Source organism: Ursus arctos, unplaced genomic scaffold (assembly GCF_023065955.2).
Source record: "Ursus arctos isolate Adak ecotype North America unplaced genomic scaffold, UrsArc2.0 scaffold_6, whole genome shotgun sequence".
Lineage (NCBI taxonomy): Eukaryota > Metazoa > Chordata > Mammalia > Carnivora > Ursidae > Ursus > Ursus arctos.
Genome location: NW_026623078.1, coordinates 28,054,934 through 28,070,213, shown reverse-complemented (window position 1 = coordinate 28,070,213; position 15,280 = coordinate 28,054,934). Strand labels below are relative to the sequence as shown.

The 15,280-nt window shown below is 42.2% G+C and overlaps 1 long non-coding RNA gene across 1 annotated transcript in view; it reads right to left on the bottom strand.

Annotated features, from left to right (window-relative positions):
- LOC130542939 (uncharacterized) overlaps window positions 1–13,421 on the bottom strand; it is a 60,499-nt gene extending 47,078 nt beyond the window's left edge. Inside the window, exons 1-2 of the long non-coding RNA XR_008957864.1 lie at window positions 13,315–13,421; window positions 12,822–12,872 (exon numbers count right to left, since the gene is read on the bottom strand). This is a non-coding gene — a long non-coding RNA (uncharacterized LOC130542939). The remainder of the gene's footprint in view (window positions 1–12,821; window positions 12,873–13,314) is intronic.
- Between the last annotated feature and the right edge of the window lie 1,859 nt (window positions 13,422–15,280).

Below are 15,280 nucleotides of genomic sequence, written 5' to 3'. Positions count from 1 at the left end.
GGTCTAGGATGAGCGTGACTCATGACACATAGCAGACACACTGCTAAGGGCCTTTGCAAAGATCCTCTCTTAATCTCAACAGCCCCAATTATCATCTCACCTTTTGTAGGCAAGGACATTAGGGCTGAAAACCATGCAGAGAAACCTGCCCAGGTTCACACAACTTCTAATAAATTTTACTGTCCAAATCCATGATTCCCAACATAACATCACAGCAATAGGAAACATATTTCAGGAAGGACCAGAACAGAGACTATTCTCCCAGCCTTCTGATTCCTCATAGCAAAAGCATCAGAATCACAGAGGAACACTTTTGAAATATAGGTGCTTGGGCCCCAACCGGCGATTTCTGATTCAGAGGGCCTAGATCTCTGTATTTTGAAGAAGCTCCCCCACTCTGGCCTGGTGATTCTAATACACACTTCTTTTATTTATTTTTTTTTAAGATTTATTTATTTGAAAGAGAGAGAGAGAACATAAGCAGGAGGGCCGGGGTGGGGAGTCTCAAGCAGACTCCACACTGATCACAGAGCTGACCATGGGGTGCGAGCTCGGGACCCTGAGATCGTGACCTGAGATCATGACCTGAGCCGAAACCAAGAGTTGAACGCTCAACCCACTATGCCACCTAGATGCCCTCACCCACACTTCCTATTAAGAACTTCTTGACAAACCCCGTTGTGTCTAAGTTTCTACTTACTGCTTAGTGAGGAGGGATTCAAAAATCAGCATTTACTATTACCAATAAGCATTTGTTGTCTACCCAATAGAAATCCACCACGAATGAACAAGAAGTAATGGCTAAGTAGCTCTAGGTCCAGGGTGGCAGTTCAGGCATTCTCTAATCACCACTCAAGATTTTTTATTCATTGATGTCTGCTCTGGGTGACACATTCTTGACTACTGCAAGAAGCCAAAACCGGATTAAGCCAGATCCAGGTTAAAGAGATGGCCAAGTAATGAAAACCTGGGGGGAGAGGCGGCAGCAAGAGGGGTAGGTGTAGCAATGCAAGCATGACTCAAGTGGCGTTTGGTAAGTGGAATGGGTCAATTTTAAAATATGGAAGACATATCAGACTAAAAGTAAAAAAATCCCCCAAAGATCAATCCTTACAAAATGCTCAAAACAGGAAGTCAGAAAGGCTGAAGAAAATAGGTCCATATCCAAAATCTTTGAAAATTTTTCAGTGCTGCCATCATGGAGATGTGTACAAAAAAGAAATGGGACCAAAATATCCAGGCTCATATTTCTGTATAAGCCAAGACTCAGAGGTTATCCATTGTTTACTGTCTTAAATGTGCAAAAGAACAATGGAATTAAACATGCCCCACTGGGCTCTAGGCTTGATGATAGAAAGGAACATGATGCCAAGGGCAATTTATATTCCTAACTGGTCTCTGCTACCGGGTGACTTAGGCAAAAGATTTAACTCCAATGCCTTGATTTCTCAATCTGAAAATTTGGGTAGAGAGGAAGAAGGGGAATATTGGTAGATGAGAGACACCACATTTGTACTATACTTACGCTCTAATTGCAAACTACCCACAGTTATGTACATTCTGTTTTATGTGCTTTATAAGAGTCAGATGTGGAATTCCCTGTGGTGGTGGTTGTTTTAACTCTAGAAACTTGAAGGGAAGTTAGAACTAAAAAGAAACTAAAGAAATAGGACTTAAGAATTAAATGTTTTGAATATTTTCCTTCCTAATTTGCTTTGCAGAAAAATGGAATACAGACTATCATCAATGGAGTGCTTTCAAGTGAATCACAATCACACGCATGTGCAAAACCATCGGTGAAGTCTGTATGTGCAATTAAATGCCTAATTATCTGAAAGAGCCCCTGCATTCTTTACTCCCTGACTATACCCTCAGGAAAACACACAGTGGCCTTCTGTCTTGAGTACGGGCTCTTTAAAGTGTTTAAATGCCATGAAAGTGCAACTGTGTGCCCAATTAGGGGTGCAATTGCTGGGTCAAAGCATGAAACTCAGCCTATCCTCTGCCACGCTGGGTTAACTCTCCAGATTCTAGTTACCAACCCAAAGGGCAATATTAATCAGCTTCCTCTGTCATCCTGGGGCTTGGTGAGAAGTATTGGATGCTCTATCCTTTGCCAGTTTTAGAGGTGGTACAAGGGGGGAAATAAAGTCAAACTCTGGTGCTTCTTTTGAGGGCTTTTGTTTACTTCCTCAACTAAGTGATTGAAAATCATCCTTGAACACTGCTCTGCTGCATGGAATCAGGTATTGTGGGAAACAAGGAGAAGAAGATAGGAACTCCTTAATTCTATCTCAGTACTAATGCTGATTGTGCTCTTTTTCAGCCCATTGAAGACAAATTGCGGATTACCAAGATGGGCTCTCTACTAGGGACCTATAGCACATGTTCTGAGAAGGTCATGATAAGGTTTTAAAATATTCTTTAACTTGGAAGGCACAGACAAATCTTGTTCATCAAAAGATCTTACATTGGTTGGACAACCACCTCCCTAGCTCCAACTGTCTTCCACAGATTTTTAAATCTATGCCAAATCAGGTCATAGGTCAGTGCGGGGATGGGCTCGATGGGAAAGTCCAAAGCGAAGGGTTAGATAGCCACACTCTCTACGGTGGCTAAGAAGAGCAGGGCTCACTGGCGGAGAAGACATGCTGGGTAGATGTGTGGAGGGGTATGCGGAACAGGCAGAGAGAGGAGAACCAGTGTTAAGCAACATATAACAGACACAGGAGAGAGATTGCAGAGGCAGAACTTCAAGCCCTAAGGAGGCCATTGGAATAACAGGATTTGAGTCCCAGAGGAAGAGGTAAATATAAAGAATCAAAGAATGGTCCAAAGCAAAAGAAAGAAGCTGGAGAACTCAATGCTGGATCAAAATATGAGGACAGGGTCTGGTCAGGAGAAGCAAGACCAGAGGCCAGGCATTGAAACTTTTCACTCAAAAACCTTTGACCAAACACTTAGTATGTGTCATGTGGTGATTACAGTGGTCAATGTTGACAATACAACAGTAAACCAGTTGATAAAGGTAATGATCTGGAGGAGATCTGACAAGAAGCTTGAGATACTGAACATACAGCTATAGACTCAGGGAATCCTTTAGCTCCCTTTACTGATTCCAAAGTCTGGGATAATATGGAAGTGGTTTCAGCTAGAGGCATCCAAGGGCCATCAGATCAGGGCTCCAGCAAGACCCTGACTTTCTGGTACATGTTTATTCTTTCCTTTTATTTACCCAGGCTGCTGCTTTTCTACATTCCCAGTCTTGCTTTAAATAAGAAAAAGAAAAAAACTGTCTTAACATGCCTTTCCTCCTTCCTAGTTGGCTTAGGAGCAAAAATTCCAGCTGTTGGTATTTCATGCCTCATCATGAAACAGAACCTGACCTCTCACTGGCAAAGTTGTCCCCCATCATATTGTGGGCACGCGGAGCTCTCCCAGCCTATCCCACAAACCTCCTCCTTGCTTTTCCCTAAAGAGCTCTGTGTGACTGAGTCACGAGCAAAACAGCTGAAGTGGTGAGAGGCCAGTCCCGATCTCAAAGAGAAATGCAGTGGCTATGCCTCAACATAAACAACAAAGATGAACTGATAAGGTAAAACTAAACAATTATCTAGAATTCATTCTTCTCATCAAAAATATGCAATCTTGATGGATAATACTAATAATACGGTAGGAATCAAAGATACTGTCTCCCCTCTGATACTTAGAATCGTGCATGACAAATAGGACATCTGGATTTCTATTGACACATGGAATGGGAAGGGACAGACTAGATAGTAGCTTGGTTGTCTGGAAATCAGTGAAGTGCTAGAGTAAACCTATTTTGGCAGAGAAGCACTTGGTCATATTTTGGCTTATTCACGGAGAATATCCATATCCATATGATTTTCCCCAACTATAAGCAGTGAGTCATGATCATTAGTGGCTTCCATTGCACTGGAGAAAACCCAGAGCTGGGAGAACCCCATACAGCTGAAGCTTCATTGGCCCAGTGGGCAATCTCTCCCATGATAGATACACGGCAAAATACTAAAGTGGAAGTATCCAATGCCTGGGAAGTCAGAATCATCTAGAACTAGATTCTGCCTCGAAATTACTTTTGTAAACATCCAATGGGCTAAAAAGGACTTAGGAAATATTTGGGGATACCCTGATACACTATATCACAGGGGCTTTCTGGGCTTATCTTTGGTCATTAATAGGTAGCCAACAGCACTGAGACCCTGCCCCCAACATGTCAAGGGCCCCACACCAGGCACCATTCCTTCAGGTTCTCATTCTTCCTCCCTTGGATTACTCAGAAGCTTTCTACTGATCTCCCACTTGTAGTATGTCCTCTTCCTCCTAGACACATGTGCTAGAGTAATGTTCTAAAAAACAGACGCTGTTCATGCTACCCACTTGTCTGACAACCTCAAGGACTCATCTTTACCAAATATAACAATTACAGCTGGGGCAACTGGGTGGCGCAGTTAAGCATCCAACTCTTGGTTTTAGCTCAGGTTGTGATCTCAGGGTCTTGAGATGGAGCCCTGTGTGCTCTGTGCTCAGCATGGAGTCTGCTTAAGACTCTCCCTTTCCCTCTCCCTCTGCCCCTCCCCCCTACTCTCTCTCTCAAATAAATAAATCTTTAAAAAGAAAAAACAATTATAACTGCTATTTACTGACTACTAGGTTTCAGTACTTTGTCTTGATTATTGTCATTCTCACAATAATAATATAAGGTGGGGGTAGCCTCTTCAACCATTCAATAAACAAACATGAACAAATCCTCACGGAAGTAATCAATGAGAAAGCTAAAGATCAGAGTTTGAGCAATCTTTCCATAGTGATTCATAAGTGGTCATCTTAGTATTCACATGCAGGTCTATCCAGTTTGAATCCTGGGGATCTCTCTACTTCCCCAGGCTGCCCCATTGAAAAAAAAAAAAAAAAAGCAAATTCTAATTGACCTTCAAGGCCTTTCAGAATTGGGACACGACAGATGCCTCCAATTGGATCTCCCCTGCCCATCCTTTGTTTTGGTCAAAACAAATTCCATGCATGTCCTTGGAAATACCCAGCCCCATCCTGTGTCTGAGATTTCTATTCTAGGTCTGTCTCGGGATGCTTCTCTCCCATGTAAATTTCTCTGACCAACCCCAGGATTCCTCAAAAGCTCACCTGCACCACTAACACACCAGCTAGAGGTGACTTCTCTTTCCTCTGAACCCCCAAACAGCCCTGGGACTCCCTCTTGTGGATTGTATCATGGAATGGGACAAACTCAGAAGTCAGATGAATGAAGGTTCAATTCTTCACTTTACTTAGTAATTAAACTCTAGGACCTCTGTCTCCCTGCACCATAGGCTTGTTTTCAGAATTCAGTTATGTAACAAATACAGAAGTGCTCAACATAGCCTGCCAAGGAGCAAATTTTCAAATGCCTGTTACTACCATTAAAATGATCTGTATTCATGCATTACCCTTTTGATCTTAAGCTCCTTGAGGAGGGGCGCCACCTTACTCAGTCTTCTATCCCCAGTGCATTTAATGGCACATGGAAATGTTTAAGAAGGAATGGCAGACATGATGGAGCTTCCAATCTAATTTCAAAACCCATCAGGCTACAACTGAAATCAAAGCTCCATATAATAAAATGAGATTGCAGCAAGAATTTAATGAGGCAAATACATATATGCTTCTGGGTTATGGTTTTGTCTACTTGGATGAGTAGGATCCAGAGTCTATAATGCCACAGCCACATTAAAGGAGAGAAAAAATGCTCAAAGCACATTTCCCATTTCCCATACATGAAGAAGCACTCCCGGTGCTTGGGGAGAACAGCACAGTAGCAGAAGTATCGTTATCGTAGCAGTCGGAAGAGCTGCCAACATTTATCAAGCACTTAAGTACCAGACACTAGTTTAAATGATTCACATGTGTTAACTCATTAACTTTTACAACAACCAATATAAAGTGCTTCTATTCTTTCCACATTTTTAGATGAGGAAATGAAGGTACAGAAAAATTAAGCAATTCCTGAGGTCTCACAAGAGATGTTAAAACAGGGATTCAAACCAGAGCCCATGCATCCTATATATCATGACAAGGAGCAACGGTCTGGACACTGGGGTGTTTTCCCCCATGGTAAGGATATCAATCCAGCTGGACCTCAGAAAAGGTTCCTGTACCCGATCCACCAGTTACTAGACTAATAGGTTGCGTCCTTTGGGACACCCAAATGCTGTTAGAACCTGTGCTTATAGAGAGGGGTGAAAGGGTGTTGACATTGGAGATTAACATCTACCTTTAAAAGTCCATAACTTTGCATTTGCAAAGGTAGTTCCAAGTACAGGAAGATGTCTGTTGGTAAAACGACCCAACCAGATGCAACTCCAGAATACAGGTAGCATCAGGTACTGGTGGCAACACAAGTCCAGATTTCAAGGTCTATTACAAAGCTGTAATCATATGGTACTGGCACAAAAATAGACACATAGATCAATGGAACAGAATAAAGAACTCAGAAATGGACCCTCAACTCTATGGTCAACTAATCTTTGACAAAGCAGGAAAGAATATCCAATGGAAAGAAGACAGTCTCTTCAACAAAGGGTGTTGGGGATGTTGGACAGCCATATGCAGAAGAATGAAACTGGACCATTTCCTTACACCAGACACAAAAATAGACCCAAATGGATAAAAGACCTAAATGTGAAACAGGAATCCACCAAAATCCTTGAGGAGAACACAGGCAGCCACCTTTTTTACCATAGCCACAGCAAATTCTTGCTAGACATGTCTGCAAAAGCGAGGAAACAATGGCAAAAATGAACTATTGAGACTTCATCAAGATAAAAAGCTTTTGCATAGCAAGGGAAACAGTCAAAAAAACCAAAAGACAACCGACAGAATGGGAGAAGATCTTTGCAAATGACCTATCAGATAAAGGGCTAGTATCCAAAATCTATGAAGAACTTAACAAACTCAATACCCAAAGAACAAATAATCCAATCAAGAAATGGGCAGAAGACATGAACAGACACTTGTGCAAGGAAGACATCCAAATGGTCAACAGACAGGTGGAAAAGTGCTCAACATCACTCAGCATCAGGGAAACACAAGTCAAAACCACAATGAGATGCCGCCTCACACCAGTCAGAATGCCTAAAATTAATAAATCAGAAAATGACAGATGTTGGCAAGGACCTGAAGAAAGGGGAACCCTCCTACACTGTTGGTAGAAATGCAAGCTGGTGCAGCCACTCTGGAAAATAGTATGGAGGTTCCTCAAAAAGTTAAAAATAGAGCTACCTTATGAGCCAGCAGTTGTACTAGTGGGTATTTACCCCAAAGATACAAATGTAGTGATTCGAAGGGGCACCTGCACCCCAATGTTTATAGCAGCAATGTCCACAATAGCCAAACTATGGAAAGAGCCCAGATGTCCATCAACAGATGAATGATAAAGAAGATGTGGTATACACACACACACACACACACACGCACACACACACACAATAGAATGTTACATAGCCATCAAAAAATATGAAATTTTGCCATTTGCAACAATGTGGATGGAACTAGAGGGTATTTTACTAAGCGAAATAAGTCAATCAGAGAAAGACAATTATCATATGATCTCACTGATATGTGGAATTTAAGAAACAAGGCAGAGGATCATAGGGAAAGAGAGGGAAAAAATGACATAAGACAAAACCGGAGAGGGAGACAAACCATAAGAGACTCTTAATCTTAGGAAACAACCTGAGGGCTGCTGGAGAGGAGGGAGGTGGGGGGATGGGGTGGCTGGGTGAGGGACAGTGGGAGGGTATGTGTTGTGGTGAGTGCTGTGTATTGTGTAAGACTGATAAATCACAGACCTGTACCCCTGAAACAAATAATACATTATATGTTAATTATAAAAAATAATATATAAAAAGGAGTATAGGTAGGGGCGCCTGGGTGGCACAGCGGTTAAGCGTCTGCCTTCGGCTCAGGGCGTGATCCCGGTGTTATGGGATCGAGCCCCACATCAGGCTCTTCCGCTGTGAGCCTGCTTCTTCCTCTCCCACTCCCCCTGCTTGTGTTCCCTCTCTCGCTGGCTGTCTCTATCTCTGTCGAATAAATAAATAAAATCTTAAAAAAAAAAAAAAAAGGAGTATAGGTAAAGACCCCATGAAGCCCCTGGACAGCAAGCTCTCTGATGAGGTCATGGTATATAAGGAAGCCAATACAAACTGAGGCAAAAAGAATAAGGAGAAGCAGCCTCACTCCCAGATTAGTTCTTTCAGGAAAACAAATATATGAAACTTGATGAAGATATTTTTAAAATCCCACATTGCTTTGGTCATTAAGTATCTACAGTTTGGGCAATGGGGTCATTTGATGTTGAGGAGTTAATACTGAAACTGCTGCCTAAGCTAGTTAAACGTAATGAGAGCCCTTCATGATGGAAACTAGGAGAACAAAATAGGCCCCCATAAATGAAACCCAGAATGGCTGTGAGCATTCATTAGCATTGCTCTCCTATAAGCCACCCCATTCCTAAACGGCCAGAGGCTACCATACTCTTGAGCATGAAGCTAGTCAATTGCAGAAGAAGCGATTTTACAAACCCTGAGGTTGTGACATCCTGGACCATGACAAACCCCTGCTCTGTTTCACTAAATATGTGAAGGAAAGGTGAGCATTTGACTGCAGGATGGTCTGTCCTCCAGCGTAGGGCCATGGTGTTGAGCGCCTGGCTGGCATCTAAGTGTGCAGAAGAAAGGCATGGGGCTGACAGTTCATGCACTAAGTTAGATCAACTCTTGGACGGGCTTTCTTTCATTCGGTTGACCCTAGAACATGCATCTCGATAGGGGCAGTAAAGGAAGCAACAATTGGTTCTTGCGGCATGAAAAAAAAAACCTTACTTTTTGTATTAACCACAGATATGTATGGAGTACCTAAACATATGTGTGTATATGTGTGTGTGTATATGTATATATCTAAATATATATATATATAATATACGTGGTATGAAAAGTCCATGGTGAGGGGAACCACTAGGGAAGAGGTGGGAGAGGGACAGGAATGAGCCCACTTTCAGAACACCAGAGAAAGATGCATAAGAAAATCAGAAGATAGTTGGTGGAAGAGTTGGAAGACAGGAGAGATAATATTCCCCAATCTTCAGTTTTTGCCCAAACCCACCCACAGTCTTTGAGGGCACGACTGGAGCCTATATCCAGCTTATTCTTTAGTATGGTTTGGTCAAGTCAGCCATCATCAATTAACATAATGAAGGAATTTCCCTTGTACAAACAAGGATAAGCCCAAAATTCAGCCATTCCCTGCAATTTAGGGAAAAGATGATGAGGCCTCAGGAGAAAATAAACCTGAGGACACCTTGACCTTGGACATCTAGCCTCAAGAACTGTGGAAAAAGTTAGTTTCTGTTGTTTAAGTCACACAGTCTGTGACACTTTGTTATGGCGGCCCTAGCAGAAATATACACCTGCTAGGCTGTACATGGTAGGTATCACTTCATTATTAGTGCTCAGTCGTATCTGGTCCTCCTTTTCTGGGCTCAAGAGGACCACTTCCTCAAATCTATACCATTAGTTATAAGCAGAAGGGACATTATCATATTTCTGAGCCCAAGCATTAAATTGCTGGGTCAAGGGGAACCTGGGTGGCTCAGTCGTTAGGCGTCTGCCTTCGGCTCAGGGCGTGGTCCCGGAGTTCTGGGATCGAGCCCCACATCAGGCTCCTCCGCTGGGAGCCTGCTTCTTCCTCTCCCACTCCCCCTGCTTGTGTTCCCTCTCTTGCTGGCTGTCTCTCTGTCAAACAAATAAATAAAATTTTTAAAAAAAATTTTAATTGCTGGGTCAAGACACATGTTGCATTCTTCCATGCCATGGTGATCAGAGAACATGTGGAAAGGCAGTTGCCAGAAGACTCGAGTAGCGCAGAATTCTAAACCAGTACCTCCTTGGAGAATTGGCCTGGATCTGCAAGGGATATCGTGTGAAATAAAGCTTTGTTCTGTTAAGCCAATGAGATTTCTAATGTTAGTTTTAGCCTAGGCTTACTGATGCACCCACCCCATGTAAATCTGGGAGAAGGCCTCCTGGTGGTCCTGGGGTGTCTCCCTGTGGGCCATCTATGAAATGAGAAGTCTCTCCTCTCACAAAGTCATGAGAAAATGAAAAACTGACAATGAAATGAGGAGTTCAAACAAAGGGGCTGAAACATGTGACGCCTGTACAAACCAGAGATGAAGAAAAGGGACAATGTTTCTCTGTGCTTTTCAAGTTGGTCTGGAAGACAATCTTAAGGGTATGAGCAGTCGGTGGCAAAAAAAAAAAAAAAAAAAAAAAAAAGTGCATGTTTTGGCATAAGGCAGGATAAGTCAATGGGTTCTATTGTGACATTAAGGAAATGTCCTTCAAGACCTTCTCTGGTTCCAGTCTCACCAGAAAGGCCCTTTGATTCTGAGAGTTTGACTTCCTGGAGCATCAACAAGAATATCTGTTCCCACAAAAATATATAGCACCACAGAAAACTCTAAACAGATTTCCCTGTACACGTCAGTTAAGGGTGTATTTGGCTAGTAGAATTCTGACAAATACCTCAAGACTTCATGACCCCAAGGTGCACTGATGATCGAAGTTCCAAACCTCCATGAAGAAACCCACCCGGAGGAAGCCACCAGTGTTATCCGTTTTAATCCCACAAAATAAAGGGAAGAGAGTCCCTTCACTTGTTGACAGAATTCACTAAATGTATCCCTCTTTTCACTGATACTTTCTACTCATTTCTCACTCCCTTTACCACTCACAAGCCTTCTGATCAAGACTATGATTAACTTTCCCAGAATAAGGTCAAGCCTGCCTAGGCCACCCTGAGCTAATCATTCATCCAGTCAGTGGGCAATTTATCTTTTGCTCTTAATCCTTGATTTCTGTCTCATGTGGAAACCCAGCAAAGGTGTGTGCAAGTTGATTCCCGTCAAAAGGTACTTGGGGCCAAGAGGTCAGGAAAGGCACCTGACTTCCCAGCAAGCACTCCACTTGCCAGGATATTTAACTTCCATGGGCTCTCATCAGCTACCAGACAGTTCTTAGAAAAAGAACTCTGGTATGCCCAGAGGGGGCCCTTTTCTTTAATTCACCCGAAAGTCGTTATGAGCTGGCAACAGCTCTGACCTGCATCACACACCCCTTTTCCAGCTCCGCGTTTCCCTCAGAGCTCCATCCATATTATTATGCACACACTTCACAGCAGACAGTCCCTTTAACAGGGCTGTTCCGTTCCCACTCTTAAGGCATCGTTTCTACGAGTGGGTTTTCCCTGGCATCTGATGGACAGACACCACACCCACATCGTTACTTAATTCTGTGGTTCTCAACAGTATCACCCAAAGGGGCAATCTGGAAATTTGTGGTGGCGGCTTTTTGGGCTCTCACAATAATCAGAAGCACTACTCGCTCCAGTGAGCAAGGGTGATGGATGCTAGCCATCACGCAATGTCTGGGGTAGTCCTACACAACAGATAATTGTCCCTCATCCTGCATGATTTTCAGACGTCCCACCTAATTTCATGGAGATGAAAAACTTTCATACATTCATACAGATATTAACTAAATGCTTGCCACATGCTAACCACTCTTTCAGGGGTTCTGGGTGAATGAAATTCTCTGCTCTCTGGCACTTACAAAAACCGATTTTTAATTGCCTGAGCCTGGAACCTAACTCAGTTTTACATACAAACGGAAAGTACTTTTGTCCTCTCTTAAGATACCTTATGTTTCCTAAAATGCAACCACCATGCAAATCGAGGGAAAATTATAATTCGTTTTGTTCTGAGCCGACCAGGAATTATTCACTGCATCAGAAACCCACGTCACTAATTGCATGACTCCTCATCATATCTCAGCCACCAGGACAACTCATCTACCCCGCCCACATCTGTAGCTGTGCCATTGACGGGGACTCTGTGACTAGGCCAACGTTTGACTCCTTCTTATATTTTCTCACATAGCCATGTCCAAACGTTTATAATCAGAAAGAAATGGATTTATTTATTATTATTAATTATTATTATTATAAATTGCTTTACTTTAGTTTTAGCTACATTCTGCTTAGGGTATTACGTTGTTGTTGTTGCTATTTAATGTGTGGTTGGTTATATTACCAATGAATCCCATTCCAAGAGGGCAAATGTGACGTGTTTTTTAAAAAAAAAAAAGGTGCCTTTCTTATAAAGAGGGGCACTGCATCTGATAAAGCATTGATTCTTAACCATTTAATACTCAGCCTTCCTGCCTCCAGAGAAAACTCTCTTCCTCAACAATTTTCCAAAGAAAGCCTCAAACTCCCCCTCTTGTAAAACAGTCCCCATAAGTCTAATGAATTTGAGGAATACTTCCTCAAGAAACCAGGTCCAGTGAAAAGTCTTACCACATCAGGTAAAACAACAGGTATGGTTATTTACAGTGAAATTAATGAAAACAAATTGAATTCCACACACATTAGTAACTAACTTCCAATTAAGTAAGATTCTGAAAACCCCATATTCTCTACTTTGATGCAATAAATTATTCACAAAAATTAATAAAATAATCATTGATAGTCATTGGTTAAAGTGAAAAGCACAACTCTAAAGACATTGGGAAAATAGCTGTACTTAATACAAACACGTGTTAAACAATAATGTCTCAACAAAGAGTAAATGTCAAGCAAGACATGAAGCAAGATCTAAGACAGGGCTTAGGGAGAAGACCAACTGAGTGGGAAGGCATCCAGGCATTCTGACAGAAAGAAGCAAGGCCGTGCAGTGTACTTACAAGCTGTCTGGCTGTGGAGGAGTTTCTTTTCCTCTATCAGTCATGATTCCACTGGAAATGAGGAATGGTAGGAGATGTAGATTAAGAGATTTACTGCAAGAAATTGGCTGAAACAATGCTGGGAACTGGCTAGGCAAGTCTGAAATCCATAGGGCAAGACATCAGGAAGGCAACTCGAAGTCTTGCACATGGGCTATCACTCTCTCTAGAGGCAGAATTTCTCCTTGGAAGAGGCCTCAGCTCTGCTCCTTTGACGGATAGAATCAGTCCTCCCCCGCAGACTATCTAGAATAATCTCCCTTAATAAAGTCAACTGATTATGGGCCTCAGTCACGTCCACAAAACACCTTCATAACAACAGGCAGACGGTGTTTGAGTAACGGGGCAATAACCTTGCCAAGCTGACACCAAAACTATCACAGACCACCCCTTGTCAACTTGGCATCTATCCCCACCTCCTAAAATCATACTTAGGGGCACCTAGGTGGCTCACCTGGTGGAGTGTCCAACTCTTGGTTTTGGCTCAGGTCATGATTTCAGGGTCATGAGATCAAGTCCCGCGTCCCGCTCTGCACCAAGTGTGGAGCCGAGCCTGTTTGAAATGCTCTCTCTCCCTCTGTCCCTCTCCCATGCTCAGGCACACTTTCTAAAAATAAATACATCCAATAAATAAATAAATACATACATACATACTCAATCTCTAAATAAAGAGAACAGCAAAGTCCTACCTCTGCCTACCGTGATGTAACCATACTTCATACAACTGACGACACATTAGCCCTTTCCCCAAAAGGGAATGCAAAGTTCTTGGCTGATGTTTCTGCAACGACATCTTGTTACTTCAATACTGTGCAATAAAGTTCACTATTAAATTTTACGTTCGATGGTAAGGAGGCAAGAGAAAGAAAAGCAAAAATACTTGTTTAACGTGTACAAACATATGAACAGCAAAATGAGAAATACTTAATGGCTCTTACCAGATATAGTATTCTCAACTCGGAAACGAGAATGGCAGGGACCACCTTCACAGGTTGCTAAAGGAACGATGTGATGTGATAGGTTACATGCACCATATGCTGAATATCACCACCATCATCAGTATTATCCCTAGACGGGCACTTGTAACGGTATTAAGGTGAAGACTGACTCAGAAGAGGGCAACGGTAAGTTCATAATGTAGGAGTGAAAAAGGAAGTAAGCAATAGCCATTTCTTGGGGGGAAAAACAGCAGAAATAAAAACAACAGTGAAACATACCACGTTATAGGATAGAAAGACTAAATATTGAAAATTTCTAAATTATTTTCATAGTATGTGCCATAGAAAGGCAGCCTTCCTCTTTGGGAGCAAAGCTATCTTTTGATAAGCAAAATACCTACATAACCTCTTTAGTTGTAAGTAATAAAGCCTCTTTTCCTCTTCCTCTCCACTCAGTCCCCCCTCCACAGCACCCACCTAGAAAGAAATCTGGATTAAACTAAAGGAGAGAGAGGGGGTGTCTGTGATTTCCCAGCATGAAGACTTTAACAATCTGGAGGACTGGACACAAAAAAAGAGTCACTTAAAGAGACAGACAGACAGACCTGCAGACAGAGCCTGAGACGTGGGGAGGGGGGAGACTAAGAGATGAGCAGACACGAAGGATCCTGGGGACAGCACAGCTGGGCACAGCAGGACAGGCAGCGAGTTCTTGGAGACAGGAAGAACTGAGGGGGTTTAACTGCACCTGCCAGGGCCTCTTTCAGTACTCCCTGAAACTGGGTTTACTGTATTCTATGTAAATTATAACCCAATAAAGTTGATCTTAAAAAATTATGTGTTATTATCTAAATTTTTATTTTTTTCTAAATTTTCATAAGACACAATACGTTCAAATAATCTGGAAGGAACAATCAAAATATTTAGCAGTTGGTATTTCTCAGTAGCAGGAAGACAGTGATGCTTATTTTAAGCAGTCTTGTATTTTCCACTTCCTCCAAAAAGTATGTGAATTTTTTTTTCATAATCAGAAAAAGTAAAATCTTCCTGAAAAGGAGCCATTTTTCACCGAACCCATGCTCAGTTCCAAATAGCACTGACCATTTAAAACCTAACCATTTCATATTAATTTCCATTCCTGCAGAATTTTCCATCCATTGCTGCAATGTTATGCTGGTTCTTGTTTTGTTTTTTATTTTTGTTTTGTTTGGTTTTGGTTTTGGTTTTTTGTTTTGTTTCAGAACGTCTGATGTGTAAAAGCAAATAAAGTGAATGCATAAGTATCAATAATAGTGTGTGCTTGTCTTGAGGCGGAAAGGGCAGCAAATGGAAAGACTCAAGACTCAGATTTCCAGACAGCTCTGCTAAAGAATTCGCTGTGTGGCCTTTGGTGAGACACTTCCGCTCCAGGCCGCAGCTTCTTCAGCTATAAAACAGGGGCCGTGAACACGAGCATCTCTGAGGGCCCATCTCGGATGGACA